The sequence below is a fragment of the Amblyomma mixtum genome, chromosome 5 (genome assembly GCF_055824585.1).
Source record: "Amblyomma mixtum isolate Tamu chromosome 5, ASM5582458v1, whole genome shotgun sequence".
NCBI lineage: Eukaryota > Metazoa > Arthropoda > Arachnida > Ixodida > Ixodidae > Amblyomma > Amblyomma mixtum.
The window spans coordinates 199,535,776-199,553,813 of record NC_143016.1 but is presented as its reverse complement, the minus strand read 5'-3'; the positions used below and the strand labels follow the sequence as shown (position 1 = coordinate 199,553,813).

Genomic DNA, 18,038 nt, shown 5'->3' with positions numbered 1-18,038 from the left:
TTGCGCTGGGATTCTAAGTTGATTAGCTAAACTGAAACTATTCTTGAAAGAAAACTGCGTTCCAGTGCAGGCCCTCCCGGAAGCTGGCCTGCTAAGCGAGAGATCTTTGACTAGATATGCAGTCCATAAAAGCCGCAGTATAGTCGTTTCCATCAGGAAGTGCCGCTCTTTACATATGTCGGGAAATTCCACATGTTTCTTTGAACGTCACCGATCTTTGCACGGATGACATTGAGGTAGCGGCCTGGAGGATACAGCTCGGCTTTCGAACTCTTTCTGTTGCATCCCTGTACGTGTCTTCGCGGAGAAAGGTAGCATTAGATTAGTTTCTTCAGCAGCTCTGTGATCGCTACCCAGCTCCCCGAATTATCTGCGGTGACTTCAACGCCCATCATTCCGTCTGGGGTGACAGGAACACGGATTCCAGAGGACACAAACTTGTCGACGTCATTGACAGTTTGGACCTGTGTTTGGAATCAGCGCTGTGTTTGTCCCTTTCTTCCCTTGGCCTTGTGCCATTGCGCTGCTTCACTAGACAGTCTGGAGCTGTGGTAGCCCCACTCTCTTCTGACCTCCAGCCTCAGCAACAGCCTGAGACCTGACTTTGCAATCACGTGACGTCCGGGTGAAGTGGTTTACAGCACCTGAGCGCATGGGAAGAGACCATTACCCGATTTTTGTGTTTGCTGTCGACTTCCGTATGCGTGGCTCTAAAATCTGCCATGTTGTCCACTGGGGCAGGTGTATCCGGTGATGTAGTTGACAATGTTGATTTGTGATAAAGTTGCAGAAACTTCAGCGGTCAAGGTGCGTGCCCATACTCCGGCCCGAATTTATAACTGAAGAACCTTTGCGCAGCGCGCAGAAGGGCGCAGCGACAACTTATGCGGAAAAAGGACGACAGGCAATTCTTGAAAACTGCCTCCGAGAATTCTGCCATTCGACAACATGCGAGCAAGCTCTTCAGTTCACAATGGGCCTCCTCTTGTGCTAGCTTGACTATATTCTCACCGATGGCGAGAATGCGGCTAGTCAACTGCAGTCTTGCTGGAGAATATGCGCACTTAAAAAACTGCGCAGAAAAAAGAGGACTAAGCCGAGAAAAAACGAGGACAAGCGCTACTCACAGCTGAAGTTTGTTCCAAAAACATGCAAGCATACATCGTAAATCAAAACAATAACACAGCAAGGCTATCATCATGAACGTTATGTGTCAACCCATGTACCCGAGTGATTTGGGCAAAAACCGAAACTCCCTGTCCGAGAAACGAATGGGTGTCTCACTGGTACCTTTATCTCCTCTGATACGCATATGAAAGGCTTCCATGAGCTCACGCACGATTTGATCCATGTGCCCGAATAGAATTGTTTTCTCGAAAAAGAGTTTGGATTGGATCTTCTTTTGCTTATTGTTCGTACCACACTTGCGGAAATGTTGAGCGAGGTTATCAAGGGAATCTCCCCTGAGTAACTTTCGGTGTTCTCCTAATCTTAACACATCGCCTGGTTTGGCTGATGTGCACTGCACCACAGGATAATGGCAACTTAAAGCCCACTACCCTGGCACCGAACGGCTCTGTGTGCTTCATACTGCACTAATTTTTCTTTCTTTCCTTCTGCCGACCTCTTACTTCCGGCTGTGCACCTGCGAACAGATTGATGCCAACTTCCGAGGGGCGGAAAAAACTACTGGAACGTTTCAACGCCCTGCTACGTCTTTAGGTTCATGTGGCAGCCTGTGCACGTATGGTATAACGGCAACACTTCGACGGTCTGTTTCCCGGAGTTTGGTTCGCGACGCTGCCTTGATCCACCTTGACAGCCTCCTGCAAGCTTCCACAATTACTTGCTTAGAGTACCCATTCTCTTAAATACTGTTCAGCTGGGGCGCAACATTTTCATTGACTGCATGTGGGCAAGACTTGGAGATGGCCGCTTTAAGACAGGAAGCGACTATCTCGTTCTTTATGATTTTGGAGTGACCGAATGTGTAATCAAGCAATGCTCTTTTGGCCCAAGGGCAGTATGCCCAACATACGTGTTAAAACCCGAAAATACAATAACTGATCTAAGCACTGGAGCTTTCCGTCTCTTGCTATTTCTACTGTAAAATTAAGACCGGGACCAGACTCTTTAAAAAGTTACCGAAGACACTGGAAATTCTGAAGTGTGCTTGGCGAAAGCCTTGTGGTTAACCCACCGCCGCTTTCCCGAACCGCTTGACGCGTGGCGGCCTTCCTGCATGTGCGGTTATTATTGTCCTTGGTGACTGCTGTCTCTATTTTGTCATCCGTTTGCAGATGAAGGGAGGAAGTGGGAGCGAAAGAATGAACAGAAAGAGGGCTCGTAGTGAACAAAATGTCTTAGAAGAAAGGAAATTACGGAGGAGGTTGCGCCGCTGCGCGGAGGAGAGGCCACAATTGGCACGACTCCAGCGCAAGGACGGACGCCGCGAGCGTGGACGGACACCGCCAGCATGAGCCATTAAAGTCTTTCGCCTTAAAAGTTTGAGCACGTTGACGACGTTGCGTTGGTGGTTAGGTACGGACGACAATACTAAACATTCATCTACACACCTACATATTTTCAAAACTAGCCCACCTGATTTCTCTTCTATGGATATGTCTACCTTAGCCGCAAAAAAGTTTCCAAAGATGGGGGCTGCGCGTGACCAGCTACAAACCCCAGTTCACTGTAGACAAAATTTTCCGTTCGACCTCATGACCGTAGACTTAATACAGAACGTGTGTATTTCAAAAACGACACAAAGGGTACACCACAATTGGACACAAATGCAGCCCCATCGATGCGCTGCGAAATGCATTCCTGGACGCTTTTCATCATCATCGTCATCAGCCTGACTACACCTACTACAGGGCAAAGGCCTCTCCCATGTCTCTCCTATTAACTCTGTCCTTTGTCAGCTGCGGCCACTGTATCCCCGCAAACTTCTTAACCTTATCCGCCCACCTAACTTTCTGCCGTCCCCTGCTACGTTTGCCTTTCTTGGAATCCACTCCGTTACCCTTAAGGACCAGCGGTTATCTAGCCTTCGCATTACATGCCCTGCCCAACCCATTTTTTCCTCTTGATTTCAACTAAGATGTCATTAATCCGCGTTTGTTTTCTCACCCACTCCGCCCTCTTCCGATCTCTTAACGTTACACCTAGCATTTTCCTTTCCATACCTCGCTGCGTTGTTCTTAACTTAAGCTGAACCCTCTTTGTTAGCTTCCACGTTTCTGCCTCATAGGTGAGTACCGGTAAGATACAGCTGTTGTATACTTTTCTCTTCAGGGATATTGGTAAGCTACCATTCACGATCTTAGAGAACATGCCATATGCGCTCCACCCCATTCTTATTCTTCTAGTTATTTCTCTCTCATGATCCGGATCTGCGGTCACTACCTGCCCTAAGTAGACATATTCTCTTACTACTTCCAGCACCTCGCTACCAATTGCGAACGGCTGTTCCCTTGATAGGCTGTTGAACATTACTTTGGTTCTCTGCATGTTAATTTTTAGTCTCATCGTTCTGCTCTGCCTGTATAACTGATTGATCATGCTATGCAGTTATTTTGCTGAGTGGCTTAGCAAGGCAATGTCATCAGCGAATCGAAAATTACTCAGGTATTCTCCATTAACTCCTATCCCCAGCTGTTCCCATTCCAGTCCCCGGAATACCTCCTGTAAGCAGGCAGGGGAGAGCATTGGCGAGAGCGTGTCTCCCTGCCTGACACCTTTCCGTATTGGAATTTTATTGCTGACTTTATGGGGAACTATAGTAGCTGTGCACTCTTTGTAAATATCTTCCAATATTTTCACATAACACTCTTCCACACCCTGATTACGTAATGCCTGCATGACAGCTGAGGTTTCCACTGAGTCAAATGCTTTCTCGTAATCAATGAAGGCTATATATAGGGGTTCGTTATATTCTGCGCATTTCTCTATCACCTGATTGATAGTGTGAATGTGGTCTATTGTCGAGTATCCTTTACGACGCTTTTCATTACCTCATTATTTGGCATTAAGTAGCAGAATTCCTCAGTGTGCACTCTAAAAGCGGTGCGCTGTCCTGGATTGCTGTTGTTGAGAAGAGTCACCACTGCCTCAGAATTTCGAATGATGAATGGGCCCTCCCCAGACAGACTCCCCAGATGCTTCTTGAGGTACATGGCCATCAGCAATTGCCAGGTATTCCGCTCGGAAACGATTGCTCGGAAGGGGATGCCTTCTTTGTGGGTTTTCGCCGTGAAAAAAAAGCAGCTAGGTGATGTTCTGAGCCTTTTTTATGCCACTCGCTAGTTTCTCCAGGTTGCGGTGGAGCAACAGTGCGACGGCTTGCTTTAGTTTCTTCGCCTTGTAGCCGACCTGTATGAAGTTTTTCGCAGTAGCGGCCTCGGCTTTATTGGTGAACAATTCCCCAGGAATGAGCACAAACCCCCTTGCTTATCCGCGCAAAGGACTCTCAACTGAGTGGATGTCAAGAAATCGATAAGCCGTGTAGTGCTGTCACTTTTGAAGCGAAAAGCTTCACTAGGCTCGTCAACACCGCGCTACGCGTGAGCCACACTGCAGTGACGTCAGGCGGAGCGCAGGTGGCCGCTGCTGCCGCAGCCGTCGTCGCCGCCGCGCGCTGACTCCGTCATCTGACCGCTCCTCCTCGCCACCGTTTTACCCTTCGCCGCTACCTCGCGGTCGCCGCCGCTGTCCCTAGAGGAGAAGGTTCTTTCGCAAGGCGTTGCGAGAACGCGTGAGCGGCGGCGGCGGCCATCCTCGCCGCCGTTTGACCTTTCGCCGCAGCCGCGCGCAGTGCACATTTGAAAGGAGTGGTATTAAGGCGCGCTTGCCCATAGAACAGGCGCAGACACTCGGCATAGAAGGAGAAGAAGAAGCAACAGTCGGACGGCGCAGAAACACCGATTCAGAAGAGGTAGCTTGGGAGTCGGCTGAAAAGCAGCGAGAGCTTTTCGCTTCGAAATATCCAGGCTTAACCTAAGCTAAGCCAGAACGAATTTTTTTCTTTCCCCCTATGGGTCCTCTCCATAACATTGTCGCATTGCTCGGCGCATGTTGCCTGGACTTCATAGCGCGAGAGCCGCGAAACTGACCGGCGGCTGCTACCTTTTCAACAGACTTAAGCACCTGCGGCGAACTGAACTTCGGACCGAGGTTGAGGACGTCCATGTGCTGGGCAGGAATTCCACCGTTTCCCAGTGTGACAACGTCCTGATTCGATCTCGGCATTGGAGGCCTTTCGATGCTCTTGCAAAATACGCAAGCAGAAAACTCTTGCGTGCATGGGAGACAAATTTGTAGATGTGTTTGTGCGTGCAAATTTTGGAATTGACCTCTGACCTCCACCTGCTTCCTGCTCGTCTTCCATGCACGCTCCGTTCACGCTTACAGAACTCCAGTCAGCGCTCAGCGGCGCCCCGACTGCGTCACCAACTAAGTGCTGTTGAACCTGCCTCTGGAACACATAAAGGCGCTCCTCGACTACGTCAATCGAGCTTGGGAGACTGGCGACGTTCCTCCGTCATAGGTGATAACCTGTGTTAATCCAGTGCTGAAGCCTGGCAAAAAACCCTTACAAAAAAAGTTTTAGACAGTCTACAGAGTGTATATAGACTACTGTCTATAAAGTCTATAAACTGTCTATAGACAAATCCTAGAGAACAGTCTATAGGCAATACAAATGCCTAGACAGTCTATAGACAATCTATAGATTTATGGCCATACACTCCTAATAGTCGTCGTTTGACCTTTTTTGACGTCGTTGACCTTTTTTATTCCATACCACAAGACAAACTGCTTTGTGCTCTTAAGGATACCATAGATGACTACGGCTCTGTGGCCTTTCAGAACGCATGTGGCATGAGTGTGGACGACTTTGTAGAAATGCTCCGTTTTTATCTTTCTGCGACTATAGTTAATTTTGAGGGGAAGAATTTCATTCAGAAGCATGGTGTGTGCATTGGTTCATGTATTGCCCCATTGTTAAGTGACATCTTTTTATCATATTGTGACAAGCGAATCGCTGCCAGCCTCGACACAGCCCACTCGGCTAAGATTTTTAGATATGTTGACGATTATGCTATTTTCTTAAAAGGGGTGTCTCCAGAAGGGGCCATTACATTAGTGAACGGAATCCTTAAAATCTTCAGTGAGTGTGCCTTTGGATTGAAATTCACCCATGAGTTGCCATCGCAGGGATGCTTGCAGTTTTTGGACATATGTATTGTCACGAGTGCTAGTGGAACCCAGGTGTGTTGGAGGTACCAGCCTCGCTCAAAAATAGGTATTTTAAACCACCAGTCAGCGCATTCAAAGCTTATTAAAAGGGGAATAGCAAAAAACTGCCTGCGCGCTGCTCTTGATAAGTCTTGCCCACATGAAATGCAGGATAGCGTGCGATATCAATTACAACGTCTGAGTAGTGCTGGTTTTCCTCAAGAGATGGTCACCTCGGTGATAGAAGCCCTTGCCAAGGAAGCCCGTTGCCCACCGAAGCACAGCCTAAGTGAAGAACCGCAACGCCGGAGACCCGTGGCAATGCCATACTTCCACCAGATCTCCCATCGCCTCAAAAAAGTGGCCATGAAATGCGATGTCCCGGTGGTATTCACGGCGCCCAAAAAGCTTTCGGGCATGTGCAATATGGTGCAGGGAAGGGCAAAAAAGAACGAGTGCCGCACTAAGCACGTAGACAGGTTCGTTCCCTGCAAAACGGGGGTGGTGTACAAAATACCCCTCTCATGTGGGAATTGCTACATTGGGCAAACTGGACGATGCCTGAATGTCAGACTTCAGGAGCATCGCGCCGCTGTTGAATCATTGGCGGGAGGCGGGGAACTGGCAAAACATTGTCGCCATTGTAATAATTGCACACCCAGGTTCCGCGACACAATTGTCTTAAAAAAATTGACGACCCAGCTTAGCAGGGAAATCTTTGAAGCCTACTGCATAAAAAAAGAAAATGACCGGTGCATCAGCTCCACTTCAGTATCTTTATCTAAGAAAGAGTTAAACTACCTAGATGTGAACTTGTGCCACGCGCGCCCTCGTGCCTGTGTTATTTGATGGTTTCGGCTGTTTATCTAGTGTGATTACGTTTCCTGTATAAATGTGGTTTTCCCGTAGTAAACTTTAGTTGAAGTTCCGCGTCTTGTCCTGTGCTTTCCTTTCTTGTCCTGCGTCGTTTTAGCGCGGTTGCAATATGCACTCCACTCCTAATAGACTTTTGTATATAGACAGTCTATAGACTATGAAAAGACAAAAAGCAATATCTATAGGAAGTCAATAGAGCCAGTAAAAAGTCTATAGACTGCCTATAGACCATTTTTATAAGGGGATAGACGGGCCTGGCTTAGTATGCTTTGTGGCGCTCATATCCTGTGTGGCTAAGCTGATGGAGAAGCTTACAAGTGAACGGTTAACGTGGTGGCTCGAGGACAGCAAGGCACTAACAAATGCATGACTGGTTTGCGCCGAGGTTTAAGTGCGCAATATTACGTCTTGGACTTCGCAAGCTATATTGAACATCAGAGTGCTTTTCGCCGTTCCACATTAGCCATTTTTCTAGACGTCGCAAAGGCTTATGATAGCGTAATTCAGAGCTCAATAATGAATAGTTTGCAAGACATAGGTGTAGGGGGCCTTCTGCTAAGATTAATTCACTCCTTTGTCTGTGATATTGAACACAGTCAGTGTTCAATAAAGAGGTGTACGCGTGGGACGAAAAGAAGAACCAAAGGTATAAAGTGGTGCAGTTTCAGGTGATATCGCTCAAAACGCTCCCAGTAATGACGCAACTTCCTCTGAATCAGTGAAAAATGCCGGGAGTCCGCGAAGGAAATGTGCTCCCGCTTCTTCTACTTGACAGGCCACAAGTTCAATTCGGTCTTCTTTCAACGCCCTTTTCACTGATCATCAAATTAAACAGATACCGCAATCTGCAGAGAATATCGTTTGCAGTTCTTTTGGCAGTCGGACGAAACCACCACCTGAAATTCGCCAACTACGTGTGATATCTTTGAATGCAAGAAACATTGTTAATAAAACAGACAGCCTTGAGGTAGTGCTCTTCTCTTATGATTCCCATGTACTGGTGATAAGCGAGACATGGTTACACAGTGGTATTTTTGATGAAGATATTTTTCCACCGGGCTACGTAATTTACAGACGTGATCGCGGTTCACGTGGTGGAGGGGTTGCTGTGATTGCTAGGCGTGAAGTGAACGTAACGTTGCTTGACCAAATTGATCAGCATGAAAGCTTGTTTTTGCGCCTAGTAACGCATGGCTTCACCTTTTACCTTTGCGCTGTGTATCGTCCACCTGATGCAACGGATTCTTTTATGTCTAGTCTTTTCGATCATTTAATACATTACCAGAATCGGAATCTAATCCTTACCGGTGACTTCAATCTTCCTGCCATCGACTGGGACAAACCGTCGTATGGCCTATGTGCCTCATGTGATATTGTTTTAGATCTGATGTTTTCTTTAAACCTTAAGCAAGGTGTTCGTGAATACACCAGACAGTCATCTGTGCTAGACCTATTCTTTGTGAGCCAAACCTTTTTTGATGGAGTGCTTGACGTTGAACCGGGAATATCAGATCATTGTCTTTTATACTTTTGTTGTGCTTCGCCTGGTGCTTCGGGGGTGCGTCCAGCTAAAATGATAAAGGACTTCGTTCGTGCTGATGATAATGCAGTCATGGACGCCTTACAGTCGCTGTTAAGCAGCTCTTCCGGGAATGACGTTCATAGATTGTGGCATCACTTCAAGAATGCAGTGCAGTACTGTACCGAACATTTTATTCCACTTAGAAAAGTTCATATCAACCGTCGCAATCCTTGGATAAGTCGAGAAATTCTTCAACTGAAACGCAAAGTGAAGCGACTTAGGAAAAAAAAGATATCTTCATTACAACAGTTCCCACTGCTCAAACAGAAACTTGCCTTAAAGTTAAAATCAGCAAAGTTTCAATATTTTAACATGACGCTCCCCGAATTCCTCAGAAGCAATCCCCAAAAGTTTTGGAATTTTTAACGTCGAAAGAATGAGCAGTTGAGTAAGGTTCGAATTAATGACGACATTGTGACCGACTGCACAGTGATTGCAGAAGGTTTTAACACTTACTTTCAAAGCGTATTACTGACGGAGAGGGCAACCACAGCTAGAATTCGAGGTGAAGATCTTGGTAACGTACCGGCTATATCTGTGAATGGTGTTCTGTCGATGCTGCGTAAACTTGATGATAAGAAATGTTCTGGTCCTGATGGGCTTGCAAATGCTTTTCTTAAACGTTTTGCAACACAATTATCCGAGTTTTTAACACAGATATTTCAAGTCTCTTTAATTTCTGGTGATGTGCCGGAGGACTGGAAAATGGCCCGCGTTGTACCAATCCATAAAAGAGGAGATAAGCTAAGTATTTCTAACTACAGACTAATTTCCATTACTTCTTCTTGCTGTAAGTTAATAGAACACATAGTCTCTGGCTACCTTAATTCGTTGCTAGCTGAAAATAACATTATATCCCCTTTGCAACACGGCTTCAGAAAGAGTATGTCCCCCGTGACGCAGTTGGTTTCTACGGTTAATGAATTCCAAGTTGTTCTTGATAAATCCGGGCAGGTTGATGTTCTTTTTTTAGACTTCCGCAAAGCTTTTGACACTGTTTCTCATGGCAAACTCATTTCTAAATTAGATAGTATTGGCGTCCCTACCTATCTTGTCAACTGGATTCATGCTTATCTTAAACATAGAAAACAACACGTAGACGTTAATGGCTCCAGATCTAACGATCTTCAAATTACTTCAGGTGTACCTCAAGGCAGCGTCTTAGGGCCACTGCTTTTCCTAATCTATGTAAACGATCTGTCTGCTTCCATCCCCGGAAATGTCTCTTTAAAGCTTTTGGCAGATAATTGCATACATTTTAAGACCATAAATAACCAGAACGATCACTACATGTTGCAAAATGCGCTTCTAGCTGTTCATCAGGGGTGCGTAAAATGGGATATGCAACTAAACCTTGATAAAACTGTTCGCTTACGCATTTCGCGCAAAAAACATTTTAGTTCTTTCTCTGACACCCTGCAAAATCATGTAATCCACGAGGTTACACAATATAAATATTTAGGAGTAACGTTAACTCATGACTTAACATTGACTTCACACATTGCAGACATTTGCTCCTCGTCCTTTTCCAAGCTTTGCTACTTAAGGCGGAAGCTTAAAAATGCCCCAAGTAAAGTTAAACTCCTTGCATACTCAACATTCATTAGGTCCAAATTAGAGTACGCTTCGGTATTATGAGATCCATTCATAAAGAAAGACATATACAAGTTAGAGATGGTGCAAAGGAAAGAGGTTAGGTTTATTTATAAAAAAATACAGGAGGTTAGACTCACCTACATCACTAATGAAAACCTACCATATTCCATTACTTGAAGTACGCAGAAAAATTTCCCGTCTGTTGTTTATGCATAACCTTTTAACACATAAACTAAACATACCCCGCCCTGTAATTCTCAAACAATTGCCGTGCCGAACGCACCATTCACGAATTCATTTGCTGGAACCCATTTTTGCAAAGACTGACTCATTCAAGCACAGTTTTTTTCCGCGGACTGTTTCCGACTGGAACTCTCTTCCCGAGGCCATTTTCCAGTCCTCAAATTTTAGTAAAGCTCTTGAGAAGCATTTTCTCGAGTGAATGAGCGTTGTATTTTGTTGTTCTGCTCATTGTTTGTAGCCCCATGTATTTTCTTTGTATTTGTAATTTTCAATGCCTTGTATGGCCCCTCCTGCATGGGCCAATCTATTGGCCTGCAGTATTATGAAATAAATAAATAAAATAAATACATTTCGGACGCGGGTAAAGAGTACCATAAGCACCCGAAGGGCTGTATCGCGAGGTGTGCCTCAGGGAAGTGTTCTTTCCCCCACGCTTGCTAACATTGTAATGGCTGGCCTCCCCGATTCAGGGGAGAACAATTGCAGGGATGTGTGTATGTACATGTATGCAGATGACATTTGTCTTTGGTTTATCGGCTACCAGCACAAGCGCTACCACGCCTTCAAGGTTCGGGATTGTCTCTATTAGTAGATAAATCCAGTTTCGTCCTGTTTCCAGATATAGGTAGACGTTATGCGTGGTTGTAGATAGACCTCTGTCACTTTTGCGTTCGTGGGTTGTCACATGCGCTTTTTGGGCGTCACTCTTCGCTCCCGTCTACAGTGGCAACGAGCTGTGGACTCGACTGTTTCGCCACTATCTTCGCGTCTCAATGTGATCCTTAGAATTGCAAGTGCGCAATGGGGAAAACAACCTTCCTTGACGGTCAGACTTCGCGAAGTACGGGTTATTAGCCGCATAATGTAACAACTGCCTTTAATTTTCCCTTGGTGTCACAGCTTGATCGTCTTGAAATTTTGCACAGAAAGGGCCTAAGAGTTATTGTAGTCCTGCAGCGGGCAGCGAACAATGCAGTTCTTCATGAGTCACTATCCAAACCTCTTGGTCTTGGAAAAGCTACTCTTTTGTTCATGATATTCGTGATAGTTTATATCTGATGTTTTTTGAAAAGTGGGGCTGAGGGGACTCTATATGGAGAGTTTTCTATTAATCGTATGACTCGTTTTTGTAGTATAAGCAGGTTTTCCATGTTTGCTTTTGTCGTAGTTCCCCATACAAGAATACAATATTGCAAACGAGAAAAAACTAGACTATAATAACTGCTTTTTTAACCACATTGGTAGTAAGTTCTTTAGTTTGAAGATAATTCCGATTTATCTGGAAATATCTTTTCGTATTTTTTCTATGTGCAAAGACCAGCTCAAATTTTCTTGAAAAATAACCCCCAGAAATTTGTGAGAGTTTACTCGTTCTAGGTGTTCCCCACGAAATTGTATAATAGGTTCTCTACTGATGGCTTTATTTCTGGGACGGAAAATAATGTATTTTGTTTTATTAGGGTTCAAGGCTAATTGATTAATGTTAAGCCATTGTGATAGGTTGCTTAGCCAGCTGTTTGTTTGCCTTTCAAGCATTTCTAAGTCTGTTCCGGAAAAAAATACAATTGTATCGTCTGCATACAGGATTATGTCTGGCGTAAGTGGAATATCGATAATGTCATTAATATAAAACAAAAACAGTAAGGGCCCTAAGATGGAGCCTTGTGGGACCCCGTATTTTATTGTTCCTAGACCTGATTTTACTTGGTTCATCTGCACGTATTGTTGTTGACTATCCAAGTAACTTTTTATTAAGTCAAATGCGATTCCTCTAATTCCATAGTTGTATAACTTTTGCAACAATATATTGTGGTTGATGGAATCAAACGCTTTCTTGAAGTCAAGGAAAAGTCCTATTGTATGATATTTTTGCTCAAAGTTGCTTATTATTTTATCTTTAGTTTTAAGTAATGCTTTTTCAGTGGACTTGTCTTTCTGAAAGCCATATTGTTGTTCTGCAATTATACCTTCTTGTTTACAAAAATTTAATAAGCGAATGTAAATAACCTGCTCCATAATTTTTGAAAAGACTGGCAAAACCGATATTGGTCGGTAATTGTTTAAGTCGTTTTCGTTTCCCCCTTTAAAAATTGCTTACACTTTCGCAATCTTTAGCTCATGAGGGAACACCCCAGTAGAAAGGATTAAATTACATATGTGAGAAAGCGGACTGGTGATATGCTGATTTTATGGGTTGGACCCTGAGATCATCTATTCCAGAAGATTTACTATTATTTAGCTGTCGTATAATGGCACAAATTTCTTCTGAAATTATAGGAACCAGGAAAATCGAGTCCCTGAATATTGATCTCATGTGTGTTTTCTGCTGAATATTATTGTCTATGTTGGGATTCGGAGCCCCAGCAGCTAAAAAATGATCATTAAGTATGTTTGCCAGCGGGGTCCCTGTGTAAGGCACACCTTCAATTGTCAATTCGGTAAGGTCTCTTCTCTCACCCTTAGACATCAAATTATTTACGGTGGTCCAAACATTTTGGGATTGTTATAAATCTCAGTGACCTTGTTTTCGTAATACATGGCTCGCGAACGTTTGATATCAGAATTAAGTTTATTTCTGAATTTTTTGAACTGACTAGGATTATTTGGATCCCTGGTTTTGATAAATAGTGCGAACATCTTGTCACGTTTCTTTATTCTTCTAACAAGGGCAGCGTTTATCCAGGGTTTCCTTGCCTTTTTTGTTTTTCGAAATTCATCGACAGGAAATGCAAGTTCGTATTGCTTTTTAACTTCGCTGACAAAGATATCATAAGCTAGAACAGGATCGGCCGAAGAATATACTTGTTCCCAGCTTGTTTCTGCTAGTAAGTTCTGAAACAGTGTTACGTTTTCTGCACAAACATTCCTATATTTTATGGTCTTAGAGGTGTTATTTTGAGGTTCCCTAGTTTTAATGTGCTTCAGAAATAAAAAAATATTGGTAGGTGATAACTTATTTCATATGAGAACACTCCAGCTTCTAGGTCATTCATACCATAATTTGTAAAACACAGGTCCAGTGAGGACGCAGATATTTCTGTTACTCTAGTCGGTACATGAATCAGGTTTCCACATCCGAAGCAAAAGAGGATATCTTCAAGCTTTTGTTTGTTAGGCTGAGGGGAGGCAAAATCAATATTTAAGTCTCCACACAAAACAACATGCTTGCCAATGTCTGCACAGTATTCTAGTACATTTTCAAGAAAATCCAAAAACACACCTACGGTTCCATTAGGAGGCCGGTACATAATAACAAAAATTGTGTTGACACATCCTATCATGATCGTTTCATAACTAGAATTTATAGCAGTATATTCTGTGATAACATTAAAGTTAAGATTGTTTTTTATGTATATCGTAACGCCTCCGCCACGTTTCTTTGTTCGAAATACTGATGTAGATTCAGAATTCAGAATTAATGACGTCCTGTTCATTTGAGAACCAGGTTTCGCTAAATGCCAAGAGATCAAATTCATGACGAAAAGTTTCTAAACGTAAATCAACAGGTTCTTTCTTATTTCTTAGACTTTGAGCGTTTAAATGAAACAAGGAAAAACTAGAGCTATTCTCAGCTTTGCAACGCCTGAAAGAATCTGTGCCGTGATAGCCTACAGTTGGAGGATGATCCAGATCTGGAAAGCAAGCCATGATTTCTAAATGGCCATCTGTTAAAGTGCATTTTGTTCATGGGTTATCGTATCAGTTCCAAGTCTTCAATCGTTGCAATGTTGATAATCTTATCGCGTGCGTTGCGCCGCACGAACATTTTTCCATTTTTCGCCCAGGCAAACTTGTATTCCTTTTCAGCAGCTTTAGTTTTCATGAGCCACAGTAGCTTTTGGTTATGGGCTGTCAAGTTTCCATTAAAAAAGACTTTCCAATCTGCATCCCTTAGTTTTCTTTTTTGCAAGCCAATTGTTTGTTTTATGGGGTTTAACGTCGCAAAGCGACTAAGGCTATGAGAGACGCCGTAGTGGAGGGCTCCGGAAATTTCGACCACCAGGGGATCTTTAACGTGCACTGACATCGCACAGTACACGGGCCTCGAATTTCTCCTCCAAACAAATTCAGCCGCCGCGGCCGGGATCGAACCCGCGTCTTTCGGGCCAGCAGCCGAGCACCATAGCCACTGAGCCACCGCGGCGCGCCGCAAGCCATTTGTCCCTGACAACGCGTGAAGCAAAGCGTACAAGCACTGGAGCTACCTTGTCAACATTATTTCATCCTTTCTTGTAGGAAGGCGGTGTATTGCTTCTTAGGAGAGCAGAAAGTTGGGCAAGTTCGTTGATATGCATACTAAAAAAAAATTGCACAGAAAAAAACGAGGACGAAGCAAAGAACAAGACCAGGACGAGCGCTAACTCACAACTGAAGATTTATTCCGAAACACATGCACATATAAACAGGAAAAAAAAATCAAAAACTAATCATATCAGTCTGACATCAAGAACATCACGTCACCCCCCTGCGTACCCGAGTGATTTGGCCAAAAAACAGAACTCCCTATCAGAGAAGCGGACGGAAGTCTGCTGGCGCATGTATCTCCGCTGATACGCATATGAAATGCTTCCATGAGTTCCCGCACAAGTTGGTCTCTATGCCTAAACAGAATTGTTGCTTTATCAAAGAGCGGTTTACACTGCCGCTTCTTATCACCGGCATTACAAGTGCGGCAATGTTTCGGGAGGTTGTCAAGGGAATCTCCCCTGAGTAATCATCGGTGTTCACCTAATCTTTCGTTGACACATCGCCCTGTTTGGCCGATGTACACCGAACCACAAGATAGCGGCAGCTTATACACAACTCCCCTGGCGCAAGGAACGAACTGGGCTGTGTGCTTGATACTGCACTCATTTTTTCTCCCTTTCCTACTGCCGCCTCTTTCCTTCCGGCTGCTCACCTGGGAACAGATTGAAGCCAACTTTCTAGGGGCGGAAAACACAACAGGGACGTTGTAGCGTCCGGCTACGTTCTTCAGCCCATGCGCCAACCTGTGTACGTATGGTATAACGGCGACCCTTCGCCGGTCTGTTTCCCGGAGTTTGGGCCTCGAACCTGCCTTGATCCACCTTGACAACCCCCCGCAGGCTTCCAAGATTGTTTGCGGGGGTATCCACTCTGTTTCAGCCTTTCCAATTGAGACGCAACACTTTCATTCATGACATGTGGGCACGACTTAAAGACGGCCGCCTTAAGACATGAAGTGACTATCCCATTCTTTATGACTTTGGAATGGCCAGATGAGTAATCAAGCAATGATTTATTGGCCCTGGGATGGTATGCCCAGCAAACGTGTTTGGGGCGAAAATGCAATGACAGGTCTAGGAACTGGAGCATTCCGTCTCTTGTTACCTCTACTGTGAAGTTGAGACCGGGGCCACACTCTTTGAACAATTTGAGCACGTTGACAACATTGCGTTGCAGGTTAGGTTCAGAAGAAAACACTAAATAATAATCAACATACCTACATATTTTCAACACTAGGCCATCTGATTTCTGTTCAATGGATCGATCTACCTTCGCCAGAAAAATGTTGCTAAGGATGGGGGCTACGCGTGACCCGATACAAACACCAGTTCGCTGTACGAAAAATTTCCCGTTCCACCCTATGACCGTGGACTTGAGATAAAACGTTAGTATTTCTAAAAAAGACCGAACAGATACACCACTTCTCTACACAAAAGCAGCCTCGTCGTTGTGCTCCAAAATTCATTCCTGGACGCTTTCCATTACCTCATTGTTAGGCATAGAGTATTTATTTTGAAAGGGGGTTCGCGTACTAGTGACCTCAGCTATACAGTTCGCCAAACAGCTGAGCGGACGGCAGCAAAATCACAGTCAGTCTACACAGCCAGAGAGCTGGAGCCGCGCGCGCCGGCACACTTCGTCGTCAACTTCTTCGTCTGCCATCGAGGCAACCTGAGGCGCATTCATAATAGTTAAGGCGCGTTAATTGTAATTCACTACAATGGCCCCGGGATGGAAGAGGAGCCATCCTGGCGACCTATGGTGCTGGCAAGAGGAGGGGGTCGTAATAAGTCTTGAGGCGACTGACATGGACAAGCTCACGGCCGCGACGACGCAAGTCCGAAGAGGGTGTAAGCGGCTCTACAATATAATTAACAGGGGATGTTGATTCGACGACGCGGTAAGGGCCATGATGTTCTCTGCGAAATTTCGAAGACTGTCCTGGTGTAGTGGAGGGGACCCAAAGCCAAACTAATGAACCTGGAGAGAAAGCGTGCGCGGTTTGATGGGCATCGTGTTCATGCTTTCGGCGACCTTGGGAGTCCGAGGTGAAAGAACGGGCCAGTTGGCGACATTCCTCGGCGTGCTTGGCGAGTTCGGAAAGGGGCGTGCATTCGGAGGCGTCCGGAGTGTACGGCAAAACCGTGTCCATTGTGGAGGACGGCTCACGGCCATACAACAGGTAGAAAGGGGAAAATCCGGTGGTTGACTGGGTGGCGGTATTGTATGCGTACGTCACAAAAGGCAGCACAGAGTCCCAGTTAGACTGATCTGACGAGACGTACATGGTGAGCATATCGCCGAGAGTGCGATTAAAGCGCTCAGTCAGCCCGTTAGTTTGAGGGTGGTATGCAGTGGTGGTCCGATGAATGATGCGACACTCTCTGAGGAGGGCTTCCACCGCGTCCGAAAGAAAGACACGGCCTCGATCACTGAGCAACTCGCGCGGCGCACCATGGCGGAGAACAAAATTGTGCAGCAGGAAGTGGGCAACGTCACGAGCAGTGGCAGCGGGTAGTGCGGCGGTCTCTGCATATCGGGTTAGGTGGTCGACGCCAACAATTATCCAGCGGTTCCCAGATAACGTGTAGGGCAGCGGGCCGTAGAGGTCGACGCCAACACGATCGAATGGGCGAGCCGGGCACGGCAATGGCTGCAAGGGGCCGCTCGTACGTGGCGCGGGAGACTTGCGTCGCTGACAGGCGATGCAGGAGCGGACGTATTGGCGAATGTACCCGTACATGCCCCGCCAATAATAACGCTGAGATATTCTTTGAAACGTCTTCAACACACCGGCGTGGGCACATTGTGGGTCAGCGTGAAACGAGGCACAGATCTCAGAACGTAAATGGCGAGGTATCGCGAGGAGCCACCGTCGACCATCTTGCGTGTAGTTACGGCGGTAGAGCAGGCCATCACGGAACGCAAAATGTGGTGCCTGGCGGCGTAGAGTGCGCGAAGGCACAGCAGTGTGAGCGTTGGTCACGACGTCGATGATCGACGCAAGCCACGGGTCTTTGCGCTGTTCCGCAAGCATATCAGAGGCGGTAAGAGGCGAGAGGACGGGTTCAGGCACGGATGAGCATGCAGCGGCGGTGGGCAGAGGAGATCGAGATAGAGCGTCGGCGTCCATGTGCCTACGGCCAGAGCGATATACAACGCGGATGTCGAACTCCTGAAGGCGGAGAGCCCACCTGGCGAGGCGGCCGGCCGGGTCTTTAAGAGACGACAACCAGCAAAGCGCGTGATGGTCCGT

The 18,038-nt window shown here is 45.7% G+C and overlaps 1 protein-coding gene across 1 annotated transcript in view; it reads right to left on the bottom strand.

The window, feature by feature from the left end:
• Positions 1-18,038, bottom strand: part of LOC149345406 (uncharacterized) — a 218,715-nt gene that overhangs the window by 9,692 nt on the left and 190,985 nt on the right. The gene's annotated exons all lie outside the window — the stretch shown is intronic.